General features: G+C 39.1%; 1 protein-coding gene across 2 annotated transcripts in view; it reads left to right on the top strand.

The window, feature by feature from the left end:
• The window catches only part of ARHGAP42 (Rho GTPase activating protein 42), a 171,077-nt gene that overhangs the window by 27,288 nt on the left and 130,040 nt on the right, over positions 1 to 13,749 (top strand). The gene's annotated exons all lie outside the window — the stretch shown is intronic.

Genomic DNA, 13,749 nt, shown 5'->3' on the forward strand with positions numbered 1-13,749 from the left:
CTAAAATAGATGGCTAAAGAATGCCTACCCATGATGGTGTACTGGCTCATGCGTGAGAGTGATAACCTCCTACTAGCAGATGGTGGTGATCAGCTAACGATGCCTTGAGTCATTCAAGCTATTGTAAAACTTCCAGATCTTCCTACAAAGAGCATAAGAAGGACTGCGCCGGGTCAGCCCTGAGGATTATCTGGTGTTACATCCTGTCTCTAGATATGAGTAAGTGCTATGCTGCGAGTTGTGTTTTTTCTCTCACGCACAGCACTGACTGCCCAGGGTAGAGAATAAGAGCAGGCAGAATGTAGTGATACTTCTGCCTCCGGTGGTTTGGGGTTTGAAGATTTCCTGAGCAAGGGGTTATGCCTTTAATAGCTCTCAGTGGATTTTTCTTCTGTGAACTTGTCTAGTCCTTTCTTGAACCCACATAAATTTTTAATATCCACAGCATCCGGTGGCTTGGAGCTTCATGATTTAAGTACGCATTTTACAAAAAAAGCATCTTCTTTCTTTGTTTTGAGCTTGCGTCTTGCTGTGTTAGATAGCCTTTCATCTTCACTTTGGAAGAGACAGCCACCATTTCTGTACTGCCTGTGATTTTGTAGAACTCCTGTGTCTCCCCAGTTGTCTTTTCCGGGCTGCTGGCTGTGAGTGTGTTTAAAGAAACAAGATATTCTTACCATTATTTCCCTTAGCCTCATTTCCCTGTACCTTTCGCAGGTACTTTGGGATGGTGTCAAGGAGTAAGACAAAATCTGTACGTAATATTTAAATGCAGGTGTCTCATGGAATGGCATTAATGATAATTCTGTTTCTGTTCCTTTTTTTCCCCAATTTCAAAGAATTACTAATATTTAATTTGTTTCTTGACCGGACCCAAGTGTAGAGTAATGAAACAACCTAGTTATTATTTATCTGTTTTAATGACAAGGTCTCATTCACGAGTGATAATAGTTAGTTCAGAACTCATTACACATGCTGTAATATAAACACTACTAGTACTAATGGATGGTAGGATTATTAATTAAAGGATATCACTCTGCCAGGAAGATAACAAGAGGATGTTGTCATATGTTCCTAAATCTTTTCGTGACAGGAAAGTAGACCAAAATTCCAGAGAATTAAAAGTTGAAAAAAACAGTAAATGAAATATGTAGAAGCCTAGCTGGTCCTTCTTGCAAGTTATTTCACTTACGAAAAACCAGGCAGACTTCAGCAGAGGACAAGATCATTAAAGCTCCTTATTTTTCTCTGAGAAGTTAATTAAATAAAAGAGTCCAATGAAATGAATGTCAGGGGAGTTTCTCTCTTTCCTGTAAAATGCAAAGAGCTTGTTCTTTGAAATAGTTTTGTACCTAGAGAGAAATTTAATATGATTACTTCTTTTTACAGGGTTTATTTCTTGCCCACTTTAGCTGAATGCAATAAAACTGGAAAGTATGTAAGGTACAAAAACTATTTCATAACTGTTAAGGAAATAGTCACATGCAAATTGGAGTTAACTCCAAACTCCTTGGGAACACCTGATTCACAAGCTGTACAAACAGGAGCTCACCTGGTGAAACAGATTTGTAGTTGTGCATGTCAGTATTTAATGAAGAATATTTTGTTTGGCTGATTCCCCCCCTCCAGTTACCAGTTATGAACATGTAGGTGTTTTGGTAACAGTGTAGGATACTGCAAGTGATTGAATTAAACCTCTCAAAAATGTATCTTGAAGGCTTTTAAGTGCTTTCATGGCTTTCATATCTGCATTTTCTGAATTCTTTTCATATTTTGAAGGTAGAAGAGGGTTTAACTAGCATATTAAGATAGTTTGCTATATAAAACTGATGTGTTTGGTATCCACTTTCCCCAAGTCGTGAGAAGTAGCTATGTAGTGAATCTGCTCTGGAGTGGACTATCTGAGTACGAAAAACTCCTTTAGGCCAAATTTGGTAAAGACATTTAGTGCCATTTAACTTCCCTGGACAAAATCCTGCTTGATTTGAGGTCTCAGTTCCGTCCTCTGTCTGGAAGCACGTATCTGACCCTCTAAACAAATGTTACTTACATCTGTTTGTGTGTGTGTCTGTGTTAGGGAAGAAAAACGCCACAACCCTGTTATGTGCAATACTGTAGTTCATGTGACTGTGATATTAGTTGTCTGATCAAAGGAATCCAATCAAGCGTCGTATTCCTGAGCTCTAAGAGCCTGAAAGAATTTCATATAGAAAGTGTTTCATTTCCTTTAAAGCAAAGTGTTAGGTTTTTTTTTTTTAATGAGCTAAATATACACATTTTAATTTTTTTTTCCCCTCTCCTTCTCTTTCTGTTCTTACAAAACATTTTACTTTGTTGCCCAAGTGCAGAAAACTTTGCCAGGAAGAAGGGTGAGCGAAGCTTCTGTTTCCCATGACCCTCAACTCTAATGTTGTTCCAAGAGCTCACTACTTACAAATGCCTTGATAACTGCTTTCATTCCTTTCATCCCTCCCCCGCCGGCCAGCACAGGCCAATGTGACCCATCCTCCTTCCAGCAGCTCTCTTCGCAGAACAGGGGAATCTACTTAATGTAAAAATCATGGCACATAAAAGCATTTAAAGATATATTGCAGAAATTTTTACTGCTGAAGGCCTGCGTGATAAGTGCTGCAGTGATTTATTCTTGCTTTTCCTAGAAGCAGTTTCTTAATATCTCCCCATTCATACCAGAACTGACTAACCTTATTTTTTATTTTTTCCCCTGGATATACATTTGGGTAAGGATAGTAGTAGAGAAATTATGCCTCATTTTACACGTACGTGTATGCAGCACAGAACCAACAGAACTAATCTTGCCCAAATAGTCAGAACTGTGGCTCATTAGGAATGTGTTACAACGTAGGCCTTAATTATATTGTGAAATTATATTATCATATATTGCTTTGTTTCACTGTGGGTAAATTGGCATATGAATTTTTAAAATTTCTGTGGATGCATTGTAAGGCTAAGAAAACCAGAGAAAACTGTATTTTAAAATACTACTAAAAACTGTCTAATGCACCCATACCCTACGTTTCACTAGAAATGTGGGAATTCCCATGTTTTTTCTGGCAATTCCTTGGTTGCCAGACAGGAAGTCACTCTCTGCTTTTTCAGCCTCTGGCAGCATCTGCTCTTACTTTCTGTGTCCTTTTTTTGTGGTGCTTCTCTGCCTGCGCACTGCTCACCGTCTCTGGGATGTGCCAGGGGGAGTGAGAAATGACACAGCAAGCCTGATAAACTGTGTTTCAATGAAAGAGACTGGGGGGGGCAAGACTGGGCTGTGGCCCCAGCTCTCTGGAAAAGGCCAACACTGTTCTGGGAAATAAACATCCACGGGGTGGGGGAAGAATGTGGAAGATCATAAAAGAGCATTTAAAATCCCCGGAAGGAGCAAGAGAAAGTATGTTGAGGGTCAAAGCGAAATTGCAGGGAAGGAAGTTTAGGAACCTAGGATGGATAACGGAGTGGTAGAAAGCTATGCAGAAGTTACTGTAAAATGATATAGAAGAAGATATGAAAAGCTAACAAAAAAAGAAGATAAAAAAGTGTAGGGAAAAATGTTGACATATTCTAGCCTTTTCCAGTCCTTTAGGATTTCTGTATAATCTTATGCTAAGACTGCTGCTTTATTTTTTTTGTCACTCAAATGAGTGTTGAAACAAACCTGAAACTAATTGTGTTTGAAAAGGGGAGGGGAACCAGCATGTATGTGGTGTTTGGTGTTGGCCAAGCGGTTCCACGTGGCTGTGTGTCCTTGAATTCGATACCTTGGTGTGCTATCCACATTAGTACTACAGACATCTGAAAGATGTTGTACACTTACATCTGAGATTTTAGACCAGCCTTGAGTTACACCAACTTGAGACGTTGCACAAGGCTCTCACCAGTAATTAATATTAATATTAATGTTAATATCCATTTGTAGTGTGAGGATTAGTGGATGATGAAGACTATGTGGACAAAGGATTCATCACGTGGCTCAGCCACAACATCTTGTGTGCCACCATGACCTGGACTCTTTTGATTTACAGAGTAAGTTGGAGACCAGCAAACTGCATCTCTCTGGAAAGTGTAGCAAAACGTTGTGAAAGGCAGTAGGCTTAGGAAAAGAATGGTACACAGCCCTCAACTGAAGTAAGCTACTTGAACGTCAGATAAATCTTTAAACAAGAAGAAGGGTAAGGAGGGATTATTTACTGTATGTTAAATCAGATATAATCTTAGCTGCTTCTCAGGTGTGTTTCATGTGCTTTACTAAATGGTTCAAAAGTTAGACTAAAGAGTTGAGATCTCCCTGATTCATAACTATGGAATAGTTTTATCAACAGAAGGGAAAATATCGGAAGAGCGTGGGTGAGTGAGTTCTGAGTTCCCATTATTTGAGAGTGACAAAAAGCAGGGAAATGTGCTTGTTTTCAAAGATCTATTTTTCTCTATCAGAGAAGAAATATTGAAATATCCCAGTATTGGAAATATTTGGAATCCTTACTGTGGATCTTGGCCAAAAAGCTTACTGAATGAAAATTGGTTGAGTGTAATTTAGAAAAATATAATAACATGATAGAAATAGTTCTAAGTTATACCCTACAGCCAATCTTTATAATTTTAAAAGAGAAATGAAACAAAATGTTTTCTGAAACTTTTAGCCATATTTATGGAAAATATTAAAAAAAAATACGCAATTGGTAGCAAAGGAAAATTTTCTGTTCTGCTTTTAACCATGTGATTAGTCATTTGTAAAGGTTTTACTGTTGCATTAATTTTGTGAATATGGTTTGATGATTGGAAGGAATAGACCCTAGTATTTCCCTGCATAGTCAGTTTGGGTTTTAATCAAATGCAATAGTATTGTGGAACAGTCTTATAAACTAAAATATTGAGAAAGAAGGGATTTTGTAGCAACGAGGTAATGAGAAGTAAAATACAGGAATGTGTGAGTATCGAAGCAGAATAAAATTACACCACTTAATATGGAAAAGAGCTGTGAAATTGCGTATGTGCCTTAACTTTAGAGAAGCAGATGTACAGTACAAACTCTGTGTTGTCCTCCATATTGATGGTTATAGGGCACACATTTTTAGTTGCATTTTTATTCTTTCATGTATTTAAAACTATGCAAAGTCAAAACAAGTTAGTCATGTTACAGACTTTACAGTCTTTGCATACTAAATTAAAGTTCACTTCTTTCTGTTCTTCTAATTATGTGACTAAGGTTAGGTCAACATCTAGAGTCAAAGTCAGTTGGGGTAAGGAGATGAATAGCCAAAAGAGAGACGGGATATTTGTCTTTCAGCGATATAACGTTATTTGGTTCAACAGTTACGTTTCTGGGGAGTTTTAGTATGATTTTATCAAGCAAGCATGCAAACGTGGCCTAAAATTCCCCCTCTCATTAAACATCAGTGTTCTGTTCTTGGGGTGTCGTCTTCAAGAATGTTTTGGATTTAGTCCTTACTGATAGGGAAATGCTAAGAATATCCGAAGTACTGTACAAGTTTCTAACATAAGGAAGTTCAGACTTAAAAATGTTGGTATGAATAGCTATGAAGTTTGTGGAAGATACAGGCTTTTCGATAGCTCTTGCATCACAGTGTTAAGAAAGCGGGGATTTTGTTGCATTTGATCAAGGGGATTTCTCAGTGCTTACTAGAATGAGAAAATAAATTGTGCACTTTTCTCATGGAAATATTAATGAGTAAGAAAATGACACTGAAAAATTTCAAACTGCTATAGTGCTTTATTTAACCCCAGAGGAATGCAGCAATGCATGGTCTACATGTTGACATATTCTGCTGATGTCCTTTCCCTGGAGACTATGAGAAAGAAATTAGCTTCCCTGGAATTAAGAGCACGACATTGAGCCTAAGGTGGAAAAGTAATGTGGGATTGTTGGGGTAGGGGGTTGTTTATTTTAGTTGCTTATTATTGTTCCATGAATAGCAAGTTGGCTAGAATATACACCAATGAAGCTAGCAAATAGAAGGCATAAAGAGTCCATTGATAGCAACAATGAAAGACTGTGTCAATACCGAGCAATGGCCCTTGTGCTGCAAAATCTTTGGCACTGGATTCTGGATTCCCTTGTGGTCTTTTCTTGTGGCTTCTTTAGAAGACATTATGGCAAGTGGCCAGCATTAGCTCCATCTGCCCCTGCAGATAGCCTCTCCACTCTGCCAGCTTGCCCTGTGTTTTGCCAAATTAAATTCTTCTGCAGAAATTTGCAAAAATGTGATCAGTCATAAAAGTTCTTTTTTTTTTTCTTTTTTTCATTTTTTTTTCCTTTTTTTTTCCTATAACAATCAGAAAAGTTAATTTGATCCACAAATTAATTCATCTGGGACATAAAGAATAACAATTGTGTGTGTATGTAAATAATTTCATCAAATAGACTTCTAAAAATAGACGTGCCATGGACAATATTCCATGCAATGGTATAGGCTATGAACTACGTGTGGTATTGAAAACCGCTTGAAACTGAAGGTGGCAGAAAGTGTATGAGCTGACTGTACAGATTTTTGTGTGTATTTAAAAGGTATGTCAACATGCGTTTTAAATTGCTTTCTAACTATAGGTGATATGGGTGCGCCCTTGTGTTATGGTGGTGATGTTTTATCAAGCTGGGCTTACCTGTTCTGGTAGCGAAACCCAGAATTCTTTTCATGTCAGGTTGAGGGAATTAATTGCAATAGTGAGATATGTGCCAACATCCCCACGCTCAGCGTTGCTGCTTTGGGCTAATTTGTAAGTCCTTTATGGGTGCCCTTGTTTGTGCTGACCTGCTATCATGTACATCATGAAATTGGAAGGTTTTCTGTATGTGGCAGTTACCTACAGCCATTGATTTTCATTTATTTTTGATTTTAAAGCAGTAGTGAGTGATCAAGAGTGGAAAGAGGCGAAAATTGTGAAGAAAATGCATTTTGGTGCTGTCTTCTGAATTAAGACCAACAGCTGTGAAGCTGGGATTTTTAATGAGAAAGCCCTTAAGGCAGAAAGAAATTTGAAATATAGTTGTGATAAAGGCAGTCTTGTATGATCGCGTCTTTTAACTGCTTAATCATTCATACTGCTAAAATATAACGATACTGCCAGCTGCTGTGTTTACAGTCTATGATGTGGAAAAAGATGTCCCACTGTGACATGTTCTAGTTACAATCAAATTGACTGTAGCAAACACAGAAGCTGTTGAAGTTTAGTGCGTCTCAGTGGGGTGTTCTTGTTCCTCCAGCTTATTTCTGGCTGTTGATATAACTTGCCTCTGTGAAGCTCATTCTCATATAAAATAACAAAACCAGGGCTGTTCCCGGTTCATCTTCACAGTAAAGAAGCATGTCATGAAGTATTTAAGGAGACGCATATTTCACGAGTATTTTTCTGGATAAAATAATGTTTTGCGGATTTGTATTTGTAATACCAAAAGCCCTTTTTTCATTTGTATGAATTTTTAAATGTTTCCTTGCTTCTGTCATTTGGTGCAGTAAGAATGCTGCAAAATATGCTCGTAGCTGCTGTTTCACAGTAGTAATGTCTCTGTTATAAATCTACTTTTTCAAGTGTTTAAATAACTTAGCCAGAAAAATTGTTTACAGGATGAGAGTTACTTATGAAATAAATCAAGAAAATAAATTTATTTGTAAAGCAATTAAAGTAACAACACCCCACAACAGTGACATGTTTTCAGATACTGAGGAGTAAAAGTCAATGAGCTAGATAAATCGTTCTCTGCATTGTAGCATGGTGTTTTGTCAAGTACTCTGGCAATATTGTTCAGTTTCTGTTGTGTTTTATTGACGTATTATGGCTCCTTAATGCTTGGATTTTAATAAACATATGTGTCAGTGCATGACCAAATGAGATCGGTCATCAAGCGTGGCACCGCAATGCATCTGGTCATATCTGTTAGAGGAATCAAACTGCCCAAAGTTTGGAAACAGCAAAGGTGACTGTACGTGGTCTCCTTTCCAGTCTTCAACCATCCTGAAATTCAGCTGACTGCGGAATTGCCTCTAATATCCTGCCAGCTCAGCCATCACCCCTTTGCTTCTCCTGCCTTTGAAGCCATACGGTAATAACTAGCTCTGTGTCAGATCACCAGATATGTTGCTGTTGCTGTTTTAGCCAAAGCGTCTGTTGTTTGAAGTTCTGTTTACTGCATTCCAGCTGGCGCTCAGGGCTTCATTTAGGCATGTTTAATCTTCTCACTGGGTTTCAACTGCTGTTTTTCTTTATTAACCCAGTGAATGATACCAACCTTTTCCAGGATGATTGACATCAGTCAGGAAGAGTGTTCGTTATTGGAACTCCATTTGCTAATGAAGTCATCTTTGCAAGTAAACAAGTGGAAAGAGTTTGACTTTGATGTATTTGCTGAGAACAGTTTCTTGCAGGCTGTTACTAGGGGAGGGATATGGGTCCTTCGCAAGTGCATAAAGTTTCTGCTTTTGGAGCTTGTTTGGCTGTTGAAAGCTTGGGCTTTCTTCTGTTCTTCTAGATGTCAGACTGGCAAAAACAAACAACAGCCTTCCCACCCTAACCAAAAAAATTCTTTGTGCTTACCAACTTGTAGAAATCTTATCGAGTTTCCTTATCTGTAGAACTTGATCCTTGCTGGGAAGGGCTGTGCCAAAACTAATAGACTCGTTCTTTCGTCATTCAGGTAATAGCATCCAGTGTTTCATCACTTTATTGCAATATATTGTTCTTTCCACCTCCTCAAGGCTCTATATAAGAATCTGTTTTATGATATGTTTAACAAATCTAGGACAAGAAAGTTGAAGAACAATTCTAGTAATACAGAGGGACTGCATCATAGTTTTATCATCCTGTATGCAACATGTAAGGCCCTATCTGAAGCCTAAAATAAGTTAATATATTACAGTTCAAATTAAATCCTCCTTTTTGGCAATTTGAAACAAAGTGAATCTTAAATAAACCTGGCTTCTAGGCTAGTGCAGAGGTTTTTTTCTATATTTTTACTCAGTAAACATTTATTAGACAGATTGATCAAAAATCTAAAACTTCAGGAAGAAGTACAAGAGAGTAATGCATTTCCCAAATCCTGTGTGACTTTCCTGAATGGATGATGACTTTTATTACTCTTTCATTAGCATTATGATACGGATGGCTGGTATTATATGTATCCATATTCAATACCAGTGTTCCATTTCTTTCTTGTGGATAAGCTGCCATTATCCTTTTATTGTTTCTGGTCACATTGTAGTACACTTCTTTTACAGCACTTCCTCTGTCAGAGCTCCACCAAATAAAGCCACCCTCTTGCTGGCCAGTTAACTTGCTTCAACTCTTACTAAAACAGGCAATTCTGTCTCAGTTATCTCCTTCTACTGACTGTAAGTAGTATGTAGATGGCTACTTCTGACTATATGCCTCACTGCAAAGTTGAACTGAATCTTCCTTTGGAACTGGGGAAAACAAGAAACAAAGGTACAGGTGAGTATTGTCAGAAAATAAATGTTAACAGAGTTGCTGGTTAGAAATTCATCCTTCTGGCAACTGAGGGATAGCAGGGTGGGTTTTCACTCTTTCATAGAATCTTCATGGTTGGAAAGGACCCTTAAGATAATCGAGTCCAACCAAACAACCCACAATCTCTGCCACTAGAGCATGCCCTGAAGTGCCAAATCTAGACATTTCTTAAATACCTCCAGAGATGGTGATTCAACCACCTCCCTGGGCAGGCTGTTCCAGTGCCTGACCACTCTGTCAGTAAAGTAATTCTTCCTAATATCTAATCTAAACCTCCCCTGCCACAACTTCAGACCATTTCCTCAGGTCCTGTCATTATTCACCTGGGAGAAGAGGCCAACACCCACCTCTCTCCAGCCTCCTTTCAGGTAGTTGTAGAGGGCAATGAGGTCTCCCCTCAGCCTCCTCTTCTCCAGGCTAAACATGCCCAGCTCTCTCAGCCTCTCCTCAGATGACCTGGTCTCCAGACCCCTCACCAGCCTGGTAGCTCTCCTCTGGACACGCTCCAGCACTTCCATGTCCCTCTTGTACAGAGGGGCCCAGAACTGAACACAGTACTCGAGGTGAGGCCTCACCAGTGCCCAGTACAGAGGCACGATCGCTTCCCTGCTCCTGCTGGCCACGCTATTCCTGATACAAGCCAGAATGCTGTTGGCCTTCTTGGCCATCTGGGCACACTGCTGGCTCATGCTAAGCTCGCCGGCCACCAGCACCCCCAGGTCCTTTTCTGCTGGGCAGCTTTCCAGCCACTCTTCCCCAAGCCTGTAGCGCTGCTTGGGGCTGTTGTGACCGAAATGCAGGACCCAGCACTTGGCCTTATTAAACCTCATACAGTCGGCCTTGGCCCATCCCTCCAGCCTGTCCAGGTCCCTCTGTAGAGCCTCCCTACCCTCAAGCAGATGAACACTCCCACCTAGCTTGGTGTCATCTGCAAACTTACTGAGGGTGCACTCAATCCCCTCATCCAGATCATTGATAAAGATATTAAACAAAACTGGCCCCAAAACTGAGCCCTGAGGGACACCACTGGTGACCGGCCGCCAAGAGGATTTCACCCCATTAATCACAACTCTCTGGGCACGGCCATCCAGCCAGTTTTTAACCCAGCGAAGAGTACGCTTGTCTATGCCATGATTCGCCAGCTTCTCCAGGAGAATGTTGTGGGGGATGGTGTCAAAGGCCTTACCAAAGTCCAGATAGACAACGTCCCCAGCCTTCCCCGCATCCAGAAGGTGGGTCACATGGTCATAGAAAGACCCTGGCACCCACAGAGATTTCAGTGCCTACAGAAGAGCAGGGGCAACAACATCTATGTTACCATTGAGACTTATGAGTGGCCATCCTTCCCTGGATAATAGACGTGGACTGTCAGTCAATAAAGCTGATAAGGTTGTTATAGCAACTTTGAAGATCAGTTGACTCGCTCCAAGAAGAATTTCTGTCCTGGGCTGAGTGAAATATCCTAGTTTATGTGGACCCCATGAATAGGGACATGACTATCAAGATGTATATATAAACAGCTGAGTAAGAGCAACTCTTGAAATGCCACAAAGCTTGCAGATGATAAAAAGGTGATTTGTTTGGTATGATGATTTACCTTCCTATGTCTAGAAAGAGCAGGATGTATCGAGGTATCTCAGTGACATTAAGACTTGGAACATACAGTGATAAATGACATCTTGTAAAGCTGGACAAGGTCTCTGCTCCGTCTCTCTATTCTTTTCGTTTTTGTCCAGACAAGATTAAGATGGTAGAGGTATCATTTGCCTCTTCTTGATTGAAGAGGCAGTTGCTCTTTAATCCGATTTAATTCAGTTTTGAATCTTTGTATCTCTTAAAGGAGGCCTGCTTATTGCACAGATGGTCCTTCCTGTGACCACGTGAATTTTGTAATTAAGTGAAGTGATGATGCTCCTAAAAATGAAGTTGATAAATATATCTAATTGCATCACTTGGTCCAATGTTGGTGGTTCAACTGCCATGTTGAGCTTTGAGTTCTTACAGAGTAACTCCTATTACAGCCTCTACGAAGCTGTCTGAGTAAGCTGGAATTTTCTGTAGGATAATATTTTTTGTATTTTCAGGTAAAATTAACTTTGTACAGAACCTGTAGATTAGTGTCACAGGAAACACTTGATCTTTGAACTTTATTTTATTCCTTGCCACACTGAAGAGCTTTAACCTTAATATGGTGTCTTTTAATACTTTCAAGCTATTAGAGTAGGCCTCATGTAGAGGCAGAAATCTCCAAGTGGTGCCATTCTGGATGATTTTATCAAGTTATCTAGTGAGCTCTGTAATTCTTACTATGTTCTTAATACCCACTATTTCCCAGTTAGGTTAAATATGCCTCTTGTCAGGTTCCAAATGTATGAGCGTTAGCACTGATGTGCTGACACAGCGAAAGACAGTTTGGCATCTGTGTATGACTAATCCAGGATATAAAATGGAGACTCCACCTTGGATATTTTTATCATTTGTTTTCCTTTCCCTTGACATTTGTTCCACTGAGCCTTGCACGTGGGGAAGAGTGATAGGGGAAGAGTCCATGCTCCCTCATTTCCTTTCACGTTCACAGAGGTGCTGGTCATTGTGGGCAGCTATTAGATTGTCCAGAGGAAATAACTCTGCATTCCTGTTTGCAGTATAGAATCTTTTTCATTCAATCACCTTAAGGCCATATTATTCCTTTTGGCATCAGTTGGTATGAAGAAATTTTATAGAAGGGTTTAGGACTCAGTGTAGTAACTTGGTGCAAGAGCCAACAATAAAACTGTGTTTCTTCCCTTTAAACTCAAAGCATTCTGCTGCAAACAAATCAAAGTTTCGGTCTTTCTAGGAACTGTAGAACAATCAGGTACTTCGATATGAAAGATGCTGTGTTTGCATAAAATGGAATGCTTTAGCTTATAATGATCTATTTTATTTTCATCTATACAAACAGTAGGAAACACTTTGGGTTTAGCATCTAATTTGTTAATACATTTAATAATGTAATCTTCATGTACAGCACAGTAGGAAATGTTCAGTAAGGATGCAGTAATTCTGGGGAGCATTCTTCCCTGTTTTCCATGCTTTTTATCAAAAAGATACAGAATTTGTTTACCCAGTTCTTTACACTGGGTAACTTTACACTTTATCAGATAAGCATATGGAATTCATTACTAATACAAGAAAAAAATCTGTTCATGTCTCTATTGTCTAAAGGCTACTGGTTCTCTTGGTGGACTGGTGTACTCTATAGTTGCATGTGAGAATACAAAAACAGCCGGCACTTAGTAAATGCAGGGGAAGGACAAAATCCTAGTAGGGATTCTGTTGTTTGATAGTGGTTACCTTTAATTTAAAAAAATTAAATAATTCTGTCATCTTACTGTGTGGATTCTTATTTGGAGGTGTTTAAAAAGATTTTCAACCATAATTTCATTTAGGATAGTGAAATGGTTCTTACTGGAGATTGTTGAAATTTAAATGACAATTTTTTCTTTTTTGTGTGTGTGTCTGTGTGTGTGTCTTGATTTAGGACATTAGACCAATTTGTGCATTTATATATGCTAGGTTTTATTCATGACAGGAAAAAGGCTAGCCTTCAAATTTTGTGTCCAGCATTGAATAAACGAGTATTTATGGCTTTACAATAACAGAGGGTTAAAGAAATCAGAGAATCCCAAAATGGCTGAGGTTGGAAGGGACCTCTGGTGGTCATCTGGTCCACCTAGAGCCAGTTGCCCAGGACCATGTCCAGATGGCTTTTGAACATCCCCAAGGATAGAGACAGATACATGATGCTTTTGAAACAGAATTTATAACTTGGCTTTTGTTCACAACTTATCCTTACCATGACTTTTGATTAGATTTAGCAGGTACCAGAATCTTAATTGTCAATTTTCCTAGCTTCAAAATAGATACCATAGATACGTCCTCTAGGACATAGAGAATTGTTGCTGGTTTTCTGGGCTCATCTGGACTGGTAGCATTTTTAAGTCTTGACCGAGTTCATCCATTATCACATTCATCTCCGCATTTGCCATTAGTATACTAAAAAAAGAAAAGAACGGATTAATGTGGTTACATTGATACTATGTATTTATGTTTTAGGTTTGGTTTGGTTTTTTTGTTGGTTTGTTTTGGTTTTTTTTGGAGTGTGTACAATTCTAATGAAGCTTTATGCTATGAAGTTTGGATTGCTTTGATCTTTCTTTGGTCCAAAGGTCCACTCTGCCTAATTCAGTGAAACTAGTGCTTATGATCTATGGACAA

The sequence above is a fragment of the Chroicocephalus ridibundus genome, chromosome 1 (assembly GCF_963924245.1).
Source record: "Chroicocephalus ridibundus chromosome 1, bChrRid1.1, whole genome shotgun sequence".
In the NCBI taxonomy this organism is placed as follows: domain Eukaryota; kingdom Metazoa; phylum Chordata; class Aves; order Charadriiformes; family Laridae; genus Chroicocephalus; species Chroicocephalus ridibundus.